The sequence below is a fragment of the Dipodomys merriami genome, unplaced genomic scaffold (assembly GCF_024711535.1).
Source record: "Dipodomys merriami isolate MVZ:Mamm:240054 unplaced genomic scaffold, mDipMer1.0.p SCAF_667, whole genome shotgun sequence".
Lineage (NCBI taxonomy): Eukaryota > Metazoa > Chordata > Mammalia > Rodentia > Heteromyidae > Dipodomys > Dipodomys merriami.
Window position 1 is genome coordinate 35,483 of NW_027206254.1, and position 13,962 is coordinate 49,444.

At 37.4% G+C, this 13,962-nt stretch overlaps 1 long non-coding RNA gene across 3 annotated transcripts in view; it reads right to left on the bottom strand.

The window, feature by feature from the left end:
- Window positions 1–3,992: 3,992 nt before the first annotated feature.
- Window positions 3,993–13,962, bottom strand: part of LOC138815762 (uncharacterized) — a 59,972-nt gene continuing 50,002 nt past the window's right edge. For all 3 annotated transcript variants that reach the window (XR_011368461.1, XR_011368460.1, XR_011368459.1), the window contains exon 4: window positions 3,993–4,282. This is a non-coding gene — a long non-coding RNA (uncharacterized lncRNA). The remainder of the gene's footprint in view (window positions 4,283–13,962) is intronic.

Here is a 13,962-nt window from a genome sequence, read left to right on the forward strand (position 1 = left end):
CAGTACTGGCACAAAAACAAACAGAAAATATGCTTTGTATCTATTGCATATTTTTTTGTAAAAAATAATTATAGTGCTCAAAGAGAAAAAAAACAGTTTGAGAGGGAAGAATGAACATCAAAATACTAAATTGAAGATAGAAGAATGTTATCCTAATCTTTAATCACCAATTTGCAAACCCTAAAAGTTATGAGGGAGAATACTTCAAAGATAAATTAGGAACTAGTATAAAATCAATGAAGCTACAATGACACCTTTGTAAAATAATGAAAAGATAGTTGTTAACAATGGTATAGTGTATAATATTTAAATATTAAGAGATCATTTGTTGTTGTGCAGTATAAAATTCTATGGTAAATGAACATCTTAAAGAATAAAAGAGAAATCTCTACACTTTTAAATTATGCCTACAGAAAACATGTACAAAGACACTCATACAGTAAGTGCAGTATTTATAACATGGCAGTGCAGTTTCCAACATTGGATCCCTTTGTTATGCTTTAGTGAGAACTTAGAAAAACAGCAAGCAGCTGGACAATGTTGGAATACCCATTGTTTAGACAATTGTCCGTGCCGCCTGGCCATGGCAAACAAACATTATTCTCAAGGGGAAAAATGAGGCAGCAGTTAACCTCCAGCAAACTATCTTGAGTTTATAAGACGTTGATCTTGATACCACCAGCCCCTCCCTTTGCTTAATATGTTATCTACCACATCCCAATACAGCTAGGGTAGGGTGGGTGGGAACAGACCTGGGCTAGAGTTAGAATGAAAGAGCTAAAATACAAGCCTTGAGAGAAGATTGTGGCTTATTTCAAAGGTGGTGGGCTGCGAAGTCAGACAGAAGCTTCATTTCATTCCAGAAGTTGTCACTTTGGGTCACTTAGGCAAGCCACCCAAACTGTCTGGGATTCTGTTTCCTTTCTTATACAATGGGACCAATAAAACATACTTCTTATAACAGTGTGTATGAAACTGGTTATTTGTTGCCATTTATAGTTAATTTTTATATTTAATATATTTCTATTTGCCTTTTTTGCTTTGGGATGGAGTTTGAACTTAGAGCCTAAAGCACTTGCTAGGCAGGTACTCTATAACTCAAGCCATGCCCTCTGCTCTATTTTGCTTTCATTATTTTTATAAACAGGGTATTGCTTTTCTCCATGATGGTCCATGACCCTATTTATATTTTCTGCATAGCTGGGATGACAGATGCCTGCCACTGTGCCTACTTTTTAAAAAACTGGTTGAGATGGTGTCTTGTGAGCTTTTTGTCCCAGCTGGCTTTGAAATGTGATCCTCCTAGTTTCAGTCATCTCAACTAGCTAGAATGACAAAGCATAAACTTTGATTTGCCTAAAAAATCCTTTTGATTTGCATAAATCAATTGTACAAACGTTTATTACAATATTTGCAAAGATGCATATTATGTACTTTGTTCAAATTCATTCCATCTTTTATATGTCTTTTTTTTGAGCATGGAATTATAGTTCAATAGTGGTTCCAGTTTCCTGCTCATGTGCATTTCATCTTTATCATTATTCTATTGGATTTGTGCTGTGATAAACCAAATAGATTCCCTCTATTCCAGGATTTGTCATTTGATGTTTAATAAGGCTCATAGGTAGATACTCTTTAAACATTCATTAAACAAAAATGCCTTCAATAACTTATTTTATTTAGGCCCTAATATGTGCTAAGTACTATGCCAAGTGCTATGTTTACAAATGAATAAATCCTGATTGCATGATAAAGTTAGGCATAATAAAGGCTTAGGCAAATATAAAGAATTGTAACAGGTAGAGGCAATAAAAATGTGGGATTCTCAGTGAACTGAGAGTCAATGACAATGTTGGTTTAATTCCAAAAAGCTTCCTGATTGGGGAAGAATGTAAATTAAGAAGCTGGAAAGTCAGAATGGAATGGTAATTAGGAGACTTTATTTTCATGCCATGAAGTATCTATACAATTTCAAGGAAGACAGTCAGGTTTTTTGTACTTTATTTTTTTTCGCTGTGAAACACATTTCAAGGGTCACCAAATGACAACAATATAAACAAAACCACTGTCTAGAATTTATGGATTCAAGTGGAAAGCACAAGAGAAGTGATAGACTATGTATTTCATCCATACAGCATTTTTCATCTGCACAGTATATCAAAAATTTGTGGGTAATCAGAAAGATAATGGTAATTATTGCTAACTAGAATGAAATGCATAAATATACATAAATTTAAATATAAGACAAATGGAAAATAATGAGCTGAATTAGGAGTTCAAAAACCTAGTAGAAAACAAATCAAGTGAAAAATAACAAATGATAGAAGTTAGTGGAAATTAAATTGATAATAATAAAAACATAACTCCAAAGCTATTTAAAAACTAATTCAGATAGGCAATTTATAGAAAGAAAAATAGGGGCTAATTTTACATGTGAATTTAGATGTACAATGTCTAAATTAAACATTAGCAGATCATGTAGTTCTGACATTCAAACCACTTACTTGGTAGATCATGATTATTAGGAAATCAGTTTAGACCTCAGATGAAAGCCATGTAAAGCCATGTTCAGTAGTGTATGTTATATGCTAAAGGCTTTCTTATTGTTTGAAGGTATGCTGTGCTCCTCAAGTAAATAAAAATTAGGAGATCAAGTCAAATATAAGGTTCTCCTTTAAATACAAAGGTTGTGGGTTTTTGTTTTGTTTTGTTTTGTTCTGTTTTGCTTTTTTGTCAAGTGGTAAAACCATTTACCCCTCCAGAGACCTCTCTGGCCAATGTCCAAACAACTTCAGGTTCTGGAGAGTTCTATGTTAATATTAAACAAGATTCTTGGATGCGGTCTTTGAAGACTTCTGGACAGTATTTCAGATTCCCTAATTAAGTACTTGTTCCACAACTGACCCCATTGTCTTACCTTTAGTATTTATTCTTTGGTGACTTGATTTTTCCAGATGTCTGCTGGTTGTATAAGGGCAATCCAGTCTCCTGAAATGTATGACTATAATCATTCTATATTCATCTATTATGAGGTGTGAAGGCACAAGCTTGAGTTTTGAGTTTCACATTAAAGTGAGTCTTCAGTCAAACTTTATGGGTAGAGATCTCATTAAAACAACAGCAATCGATTCTTCGTTAACTTTGCTATTAGAAGAAAGCATTCATGGATTTCTTCCAAAATAGTGGATAAACTATAATAGGCTTTGAATTAAACTTAATGGATTTCTTCCCACTCAGTGGATTTGCCTGCCTAAATTCTTTTCGTTGGCTCTAAATTTTGAATGATTTCATATCCCTTGTGTATATATTGTGGTATGGGGATGATGGACCTGATTGGTTCCAAGGTGGTCTTTGAATACAAACTGCCCATGGGAAATTCACATGCAGATAATGAAGTAGAGGCTACACCCAAATTGTTGATCAAAATGCAATTCAATTTACAAGCTCTGTTCTGGTCCTAAAAGTACTATGGCCATGTCAATGTCACAGGTTGTTTCCCATGCAGAAGCAAGTTTAAACTTCTAAATGGTCCTTATGTTCCTTGTGAAGAACGGTGCCTGAGTGTATATTTACAGAACTTTCTTTTAATGGAAATTCTGTCACTATTAATAGCCTGTCATAGAATAAAATTAGTGAATGTTGAACATACTAAGGATATGGTTTTATTCTTCACATGGTTGTTTGCTATCATGATGTTTATTAAGGAATGAGTAGCCTTAACTAGTCCTAGTGTGTTGCTATTGTCCCAGCTTTCTGTTAAGTTTTGTGGGGTTTTTCCCGGTATTACTAGTAATATTCTTAAATTTTAGACATCATCTTTCTTTTGGAGGGCTTTTCTCCTCCTCCCAAATGACTACCATCCATCCAACCAACCTACTAATAAACAAGCAAACAGACAAGAAAAAAACTCAACAAATTGAGACAGCTTAATCAAATTCATACACATATTCAGAATCACTTGTTTTACTAAGAAGTCATAATTGCAGGTTTTACATCTGCACCAGGTTCTGACCATATGTTCATTCCCCAGTAGATTTATGCTTCAGTGATACCTTAGCAAGGTTTGTACATTGTACTCCTGCCATCATTTCACATGACAATGATTCTTTTCTGATTTCCACAGACTTGAATTATGCCTGCTTGTAATTGATGGATTTCATGGATCTGCAATCATTTGGAAGTCTCTGATTACCTTCAGTTGAAATTGGTCTGGTGAAACTTGCACCAAATTGTTTGCCTGCTTTCCATTTGTCCTCTGTTTACAGTAAGACTGTAGATTCACCTTTGAGGTAGATGGGAAACATTGTCTCTTATTTTGTATTCTTTAACACATTAAAAAATCAAACAAACCAATTGAACAATTATGTCTCCTTAGAAGTCCCAGAAGGTACGCAATTAATGACACCAAAGTTGGATCAATCTTATTTTCCCTACTCTTAAATTTTCTAAGAAGAATAAATTATACACTGCTTATCTTCTAGGCCACCCCAATGTAGCAACCCACAAGATATTATGTTTGTTTAATTCTATTTACTTTGTATGGAAGAAAATTTTTATCCTAATGAAGTAAAAATTATGTGTAGTAGGACTCAGATAAGATCTGTTGTTGTTATTAATGTGTATATTTTACAGGTTTTTAGCAACTAATAACTGTCTTTTTTGCTTTTAATCCTCTATTTTTACAGCAGTACCAGGTAGTACATGAGATAGGAATCATTACGTACTTAGGATGAACATACTAGAAAACATTACCATTTGGGGTTTTCATCTAAGTGAAGATGGTTATAATTTCTGTTTCTGAGAGAGTGAGGAAAATGGGAGTGGGAAGAGGAGTCAGATAGAACAGTGAATGGGAAGAGAAGGAGAGATGGAATCTGGAATCTATAAAACCTATTTGTCTTTCAAAGGGTTTAACTTGTAGGTCAAAACCATTTGAAAATATGTTAGGGCCTGAAACTTAAGTGAACTACTCATCTGTATAGCTAGAAATAAGGTGAATGCTAAATTAACATCTTGTTAGAAAACAGTCATTGAAAACACTGCCAAAGGCTATTATCTCTGGGGAGTTTTAATTAATATTGAGCTAGGTAGAAATGATGATGTGTCTCCTCTGAAGATTCTACAGATGAAGGAGGCCACGGGCCCCAAATCTTCCTATTCTTCCAAAGAAAGGGGCAACATAAGGAAGTCCTTCCAGTCAAGCAATATTTATTCATTGGACATTTATTTCAGCTACAGAATCATTATCAGTAAAGAATTTATTTAAAAAGAACACATTATATATTGTATCTCTCTCACACTTTCTCTCTCTGTCTCTCTCTCTCTCACACACACACACACAAATAGCATAACGAACCATTCTGAAAACTAGAAGAAGAGAAAGGGGAGGAATGGGAATATAATGGAAGGGTGAATATGTTTAAAGTTTATTTTGTACATGTATGGAATTATCACAACCCTTTATATTTTTACATATGCAAATTACACTCATTAAACTGATAATGGGTTGAAACTCCCTTGTACAACTACTTAAAGACAATAATAAAAATAAACAAACAAAAAGTAAAAGAACATTTGTATATTGTAGCAAATATTATGTACTTAATTTTGAAAGATATAATCATTGAGGTAGTTTTAATCTTAGCTGTATAACAAAAAGTGGCTTTTAATAGTACAATCATAAGTGTGAGAAATTGCATGTATGGGGCAATGCAAAATACCATATTTTGTTTGATACTGATTCTCTAAAATGGAAGTTTTGATCAACAATAAATGTTTTAGATATACTTACCAATGGATTATTGCTTCTGAAATAATTCCTTACCATCTTCATATGATTCCAAAGTGCCAAGTAAATTTCTTAGAAAATCATTCTGAAGCTTATCTGACTGCAAGATGCATAGAAATTTCACTCATTCTTAGGCCAGGATGTAAGGAATGCATTTCCAGAATCCACAAAAGCTAAGGATTCTAGTTCTAATCTGTCTTTAACCTAACTACTTTCCACAAGTCAGTGCAAAGCTACCAGAAAAGGAGATACAAATTCATCTCCTATTTTGTTGCAATTTTCACTAAACTTCATTTCTTTAAAAAAAAATGCTTTGGTATGATGTTCCATGAAAAAGAGTATCAACAAGCTGTTATAGGCTTAGGTTGGGCCAGAAGAATTTTACTAAGATCAAGTAAAGAACACAGAAGAAATTTAATACCATTGTATGTCCTGACCATAATTTAATGATGAGTTTGTTTGCCAATGTTGTGATTTCCAAACTTAATGTTCTTCAGAAATATGTGAAAAGTCCAGTAATAAAGTTCATGTGATAGATTGTTTTCATCACTCTAAATGTAGGATTTAAGAAATTCTTTGTATTTGTTGTTTCTGCAAGACTCTTAGAAAAATAAACCGAGCTTTCTCAAGATGCTTTTCACTGTAAGCATTTCAAAATTCTTGTTTCTACTTATTAAACAATTTAGGATCTATATGAGGGTAAGAGAGATGACTCCCATTTTGTTCAAAATATACAGTAAGCTAGCTGTAATTTAACAACCATTTTTGTATGACATTATAGAATCAAGGTATTCTTTCAAAACATCAACCATTGGCATTATCATATGGTCTGAGACTTGACTATAAATAAATGGGTATGAAAGTACTTGGATGTTCTCTTCCAATTTTTGATGGAAAACTTTGTTGGCACATTCACAATTAACTTAGTGGATAGTCTAGGTCAGTTATACATTTAACTTTTGTTTTTTGAGTTTGACAAATGTGTGGAGATATGTACATATATATATTGCAAACAATAAATCAATTGTTGAGCTTTCCCCTACATTGAACCTTAAAATATTCTCTAAAACTCTAGAATTTCCTCTTTCATCATTTCATTTGTGGTTCCTATAGAAAGATTTTGCAAGTACCTTTCATGTGCAAATGGTACTATTACTTTCAAATTTTTGTGATCATATTAACAGAAGTTTATTATGTGTTTTTGACTTTAGCTAGCTTGTACTCAAGATTTTTTTCTTCTTTTATTAAGGATATTAAAATCCAAAGATCTGGCTCCAAAGATTACATACTTTTTTCCTTATCGAGTTTAAAGTTCTCTTTATTTCTAGTTTCCTGGGAGATGTGTGTGTGTGTGTGTGTGTGTGTGTGTGTGTGTGTGTGTGTGTGTATACACATATACACAGATATTATATATTATAATGTATAATTAGCATACATTAATTATATAAGAGGGAAATATCACAAAGATTACAGATTTTCTGTTTTTATTTTATAATAGAATTAACTGGAAATGTCAATTTGGATATTACTAAATACTTGTTTAATCAATTTGCTTCTCCAGAAATATATATTAGAGGCGATAATAAATGACTACATTGATCAAGATATATTGTAATCATAAACTGACATGGTGAATGGAAACACTTTTTACAATTACTTAAAGATAGTTTAAAACTTCTTTTTAAAATCAGAAAAAAGAAATGACCAAGGAAAATTCTACATTAAAGAATACCTCATCAGATACTCCTTTTTCTTTGAGCTTTGTTTGTGACCTAATCTTGAATACAAAGGAATAATGATTGCTTTGGCTTATTTGTATTGTTTCACTGGCTTTTATTCACAGGTCACTGGCAGAGGTCTGAAAATCCTGATACAAATAAATCTGACAAATGTATTCATTTTTTTTGTGTGTGTGTTAAAAAAGATGTACAATTGAGAATGGACCCTTAGAAAGAATGTTGGAAAGTTTAGGTGTTTTCTCTATTTTATAGGTTCTCATCTTCAATAAATGTCAATTGCTCAAGTAGGAAAACATTTATCTTGTGCTATACACAAAACACATCTCATTTAGGTGTGATTAATGCCTTTTCCCCAAACATTTAGCATCTATTTGGATCAGTGAAGTATCATCCAACTTAATCAAATTACTTTTTTTGTTCATTTACGTCCATTTCCTGTGTAGCCCCTACATGGTCCCTGAAGTGTACATTCTTTCCTAGGATGTCTCTGCATAAGATGAAAATGATTATTATAGAAGCTTTGGAGATAGGTAATCAGAAAAATTAAAACCTGAATCTTCTGTAGAAATTCAATTGGGATCTGGAATCAGCAGTTAGTATGCTGGTGTTGAATGAAGAATGGATAGAGTGCCAGTATTTTCATCTTAGTCCCAGCACTAGCCATGCTGAGACTGCAACCTCTCTACACTTTACTTCCCATCTAGTAAAAATAGGGCCATTCCAGCTCTTGATTAATCAGTTCTGAGTATGAAGTAAGACAAAAACACAGAACTTACAACAATGTATAGAATATAGTGAGCATTCAGCATTAGCCATCAGTGGAAATACCTGGGAAACTATTTGATTGCCACTTAATAGTTCTGTAGCAGAAATCCTGATTCTGAAGACAAGGACGTTTACATTGTTTCACACAGGGTAAGAGCTTTTTTTTTTTTTAATCCTCTTTGTATAGTAGGAATGTTATTTCATTAGTGTATGTATGGCATGACTTTCCTGTGTATTCAAAAAACATTAAAAGAACATCAATTTCAATAATTTTTGGAAGAAAACTTGTGCTTAAGAGTTCAGACTTTTTGGAAAAATACTTCAACGCAAAGGCATAGAATCTGAAATTAAGAGGAACTGAGTGCCCAGATTAGGGTGTAAACCATGAACAAGTTATTTAAGCTCTCTGTGATTACTTACTCTCAAAATGGTAATTATAATGCCTGCTCCCTCCAAGGGTAAAATTAAATAAGCTAATATAATACATTAGAATTTCTGTACTTTTTTATTTTAATAAATATGATCTCCTTTGGAGATAAAAAATTTTCTATTTGAGCTGGGCAGCAGTGGCTCATACTTGTAATTGTAGTTATCCTGAAGCTGTGAGCATCAGGATCATGGTACAAGGATGGCTTGAGCTGAAAAATCTGTGAGATAGTATCTCAGAAAAAAAAGTAATAAAAACAAAAACCAGGGCTAGAGGTATAGCTAAAGGAACAGAGTGACAACCTCGCAAGCTCAAGGCCCTGAATTCAAAACCTAGTATCACCTCCCCATCCCCCCCAAAAAGTCTACCAATACTGAGAAAAGAAAATGTCCCATTTAACTGAAATGCATTAAAATTTTAACAAATGTTGCACAGATTAATGTTATATGCTAAACTACACTCACTGAGATTTGAATAGAAGCTCCAAAATAGGTATTTTTTTGTGTGACTTTTACAATAGAGAAAGACTGCTTCTGCTTTAGGAAATATTTTAAAATATTGTATTTTTAACCATGCCTATTTGTATGCAAAAATGTTTTTTCATAAGCATCTTGACTTTTCTCAGATAATATTTGAGTTAAAAATAAAAAGACAGAGTAGATGTTGAAATGGAATGGTGTATATTTTCTTTACCCTTAGCTTTGCCACTCAGTCATTCTGGGTGTGGGTATTTCCTTCTTAGTCTTTGAGGGCATTACTATTAGAGAATTATTTAGTTTTAAATATTGACTTACTTTGCAGCTCTCAAAGTTGCATTTTAATAAATTTCCCACTTTGTGGTAGAATAAATATTAAACATAGCCAAATGAGCAGGTTGATTTGCAATACTGTAGCAATCAGGTTAAAGTGAACTCTGAAATGCTAGCAAAGTTTTACTTGACAGGAAGGTCTTGTACAGGTAATCTGTAGAATGGAAATAGTTGAAATCTAGTCTTCTAAAAGGTAAAGGCCAGCTCTATGTGTAATGTGTTTAAAGGACTTCATGACTTTGTACACATAGTAGAAGGAATTTAATTTTTATGCCCAAATATCTTGTCCTTTTAATAGGATAATATGATAAAGGCTGGCTATTCAGATCCTTTTCATCATTTATTGTTCAGAAAGCCCACCACAACCATGGGTTCCTCATTTCCAGATTCATTTGAGAATCAAATATGTATGTGGAAATACTGCATATGCATTGAATATGTTTAGGCCTTTTTACTGAGATATATCTGTAATATTAGAGGTAATTTAGAGATGATTTAAAGATGATTTAAAGCATATAGGAAGCTGCGCATAGGTTGTATGCAAATACTAAACTATTTTATGAAAGGGACTTGAGCATCTTTGGATTTTTATGGATACCAAGAAATGAGTTGTGCTTGAGTTCATGGATTGCTGGCTACATAAAATTTAAGTGTAGAGGGAGAGGGCAGGGGAGGAGATAGATTTTTGAATCTAGATTTCCCCAGCATAGTTCTTTATAGTTTAGTGAGCTTTGACACCACCTAAACAAGAGTTTGAAAGAGGCATGCCAGGTAAAAATTAAATACATTGAAAAGATCGCATTCTCTTATGTTATCTTGGAAATGTGTTTCTTATTAAAATTTTTCAAAGGAATAATATTCTTCCATGCCAAGCCCAATCTAATCCACCATCAAAACAAGTCTAAATCATGCCCTTAGTTAGGGTTGTCTCTATTCTGCCAATTCTGGGTAAGACATTTTATAGTTTGTATGTGCTCCTTCAGTCATATCAGAAAAACTATAGTGAGTGTTCAAGTGGCTCAAGAGGTACAAAACTGCCATTTGGGGGTAATTTAAGACTTTCACCTTAGGGAACATTTTGAGATTCCAAGGGCATTTTCTTTCACAGCATGGTCCAAAGAAACATCTTTCTGCCAATTTGCATTTCATTGCAGTTTTCAATGGTCTAACATAGTTTCTATTATCTACTCAAGAACTCTTGAAAAACATTAAAAAATATTCGGATTGTTTTATCAACACATATATAACACGTTATTGCATAGTGTATAAAATGGATAAGGACTGTACAATACAAACTTATGTTCATAGTTTGACATAACAAAATGTCATTACTAAATTCCCATTGGACTACAGAGTAGAAAGAGCAAAGATAAATTAAACATTCATATCTTTAGTAAGGAAGATTACCAAGATGTGTCAGGATTTACAAGTTTAATAATGCATTCTGAAAACTTTTACCCATTCAATCTCATTAGCTTATAAAACATAATATGCTTTATTAAAAATTTCTCCATAGTTTGTACAAGTATTAAAGTACTGTAAAGTAATAAATCCTGCTATACTTGTATGGTTTTAAAAGATGCTAAGCAAAGATTATTTTGACACTCCCACACTAAGTACACAACTGAATAAAAGTGCTAGTATTTGTAAAACACATTGAAGCCCTCCTTAAATGCAGGGAAGATGTGAATTTGTAATCATTTAGAGATTATTAATCTTGACCAAGAATAGTAAGACAAAGCTGAGTGACTTCATGTTATGATAGTAAAGAAAAAACATTTTTATAAGTGCATTTCAACAATGACAGTAGTCATTAATCAGCTACACCACCAACAAAATGGTCTGGAGGATTAAGAGAGACATTTTCTTCATTATTATTACATAAGGTCTCACTATGTAGCCCACTCTCACTATGCATCAAACCCATCGTCTTTCTGCCTCAGCCTCCTGAGTACTGGGTTGACAGATGCATGCCGCCACGCCAGGTAGAATGATTATTTTTGTACAATACACAAATGCCCATAGTTATCTATAGTCATTCCTGTACTAAAAGTGCCAAAAAATACTACTGGATTATATAACTTTTATTACTTTTAGTATATATTTTGTTTTGTTAGCCTAGACTTAGCAATTTCAGGTTCTTTTTCTTCTTTTTTAAAGTCAGGAGTGGTAATACACATCTGTAACCCCAGTGCTAGGGAAACTCTCCCTCTCTCTCTTTTTTTTATTTTTTATTTTTTTGCTGTTTTGAGGCTTGAATTTGGCCTGGGTGCTGTTCCTGAGCTTTTTAGGCTCAAGGAGAGCCCTCTACCACTTGAGCCACAGAACCATTTCCGGTTTTTGAGTGGTTAATTGGAGATGAGTCTCACTGGGACTTTTCTGCCCTGGCTGGCTTCGAACTGTGATCCTCACATCTCAGCCTCCTAAGTAGGATTACAGGCTCCTTGCCATTTTATTTCTTAACATAGAAGTAAAATAGTCATCTTGTTTCTCATTTAGTGGAGACCACACACAAAGCAGTACATATCAGGGCTTTAATACAGGATAGATAAAAGAGTTATGGGACATTTCTATTCAATAATCTGAGTGAGTGCTGACAGGAAAAGTTGACAAAAAACAAAGAAGGTAATATGCTGGATGGATAGCTAAAGTCTTAAAGCTCCACAGATAGCTTGTTTCGAGTTTAGTAGCCTTATAAAAAAGGGCTAGAGATTTCATAAATCAGAGTAAACACTTCTAGTTCTCCCAACAACCTAAACTAAAAACATTGCAGTGGGATTTTTCAGCTTAATTTGTTCCCTCGGTTAGAAATACATTCTTGGCTAGTAGTAATGCAATGTTTGGAGGCAGAACATGCAATGCCAGGGAAGTAACTTTCAGAAAAGTGTCTTCAGTCCAACCTAACATTATTCCTGGAGAACTGTACCCAGAACCATGAAGTGTGTGTGTGTGTGTGTGTGTGTGTGTGTGTGTGTGTGTGTGTGTGTGTTGGAGTAGTGAGGTTTGATTTTTTTTTCTTCCAGACTGTAATTGCAGATGACACTTTTGCTTTTCTGGTCCTAAAAAGGCAGCCTTCATTTATTTCACATGTGCTAGCGTCAAGATTAGGGTACGCCGCCACAGCCAAGGTTACAAATGGGAGCCACCTCATGATTACAACAAAACCAAACCAAAAATCGCTGAACTACGAGGCAGGGCCGCGATCAACCCCACCTGTTGAGGTCAGCTGGTTGGCCGGGCTGCTTGTCCCCCCCCCCCACCCCTGACCCCCGACCTCCGACCCCCGAGGTGAGGGCGGAGGCGGCCTCCCGGCCCTCCCGCGAGCAGCCCACCCCGCAGCCTGGCTGGCGCGGCGGCCTCGCCCGGCCCGTCGAAGGGCGAGGACCGCATGGCAGCCGCCACCGCACTGCACAAAAGGCTATCGCGGGAGCCACGGGGCGCTGCACCGAACCCCTAGCTCGTGGGGTGGGGCAACCCCGGGGCAAAAACACCCGAGGGGCGGCGTGGGCCGGGGGCGAGCCCCAGGTGCGGCGAGGAGGAGGAGAAGGAGGAAGAGGAGGAGGAGGGCTCCGCCACGCGCCGAGGAAGAAAGCCTGACTCATGTCGTGGCCGCGGGCTCCTGGGAATTGAAACTCGTGACGCCGGCGCTGCGGAGAAAAGCCTCCTAACCCAATCCGCAGGGGCGGGGTGCGGGGGAGACACCACCCGGGGCGCGCGCACTCGAGACCCCGCGCAGCCCCTGCCCGCCGCACCCAGCTCGGGCCCGCGCCGCGCCGCGCCGCCCCGCCCCGCCCCGCGGCGGGATTAGAGCGGACACACCTAGCGCCCGCGCACGCGCGCGGCGCGGCCCCGCGCCCTCCCCGCCCCCACCAAGCAGAAACCCACCGCCCTCCACCCCCTTCCCCCACCCTCAGCTGGCGACCGGGATTCGCTCTCCCAGCGAGAGGCCCCACCCCCACCGCCCCCGGCGTCGGCGTCTCCGCGCGCCTTCGGCAATTTCCGTGGAGAAAGCCGGCGGCTCGGCTAAGTCCGAAGACCCGCCGCCTCCTTCCCCAGCCGGACCCGGCTTTATGTCTGCGGCGCCGGGGCGCATGCGCAGACGCCATCTTCCCTTGTCTCCGCCGCCGCCCCCCCCTCCCCCGCCGCTGCCGCCGCCTCCTCAGGCCGGCGGTCGCCCCTCCTCCTTCTGCGCTCGGGCGCTGGTCCCTCCTCTCCCACTGCCGCGAGAGACGGGAGGGGATACGGTGGAGCCCGGCGGAGAGCGCTAGTAACAACCACCACAGCCCCCTCCCCGCCCGCCGCCCGCCCCCGGCACCCACCCACTCCCCCGCCCCGAGCGCCGGCACCGACCCACCCCGCCTCTCGTTCCTTTGAACGGCGTCGGCTGCAGTCGCCGCACCAGCCCGTCCGGCCGCCAGCGCCGCCGAGGAAGGA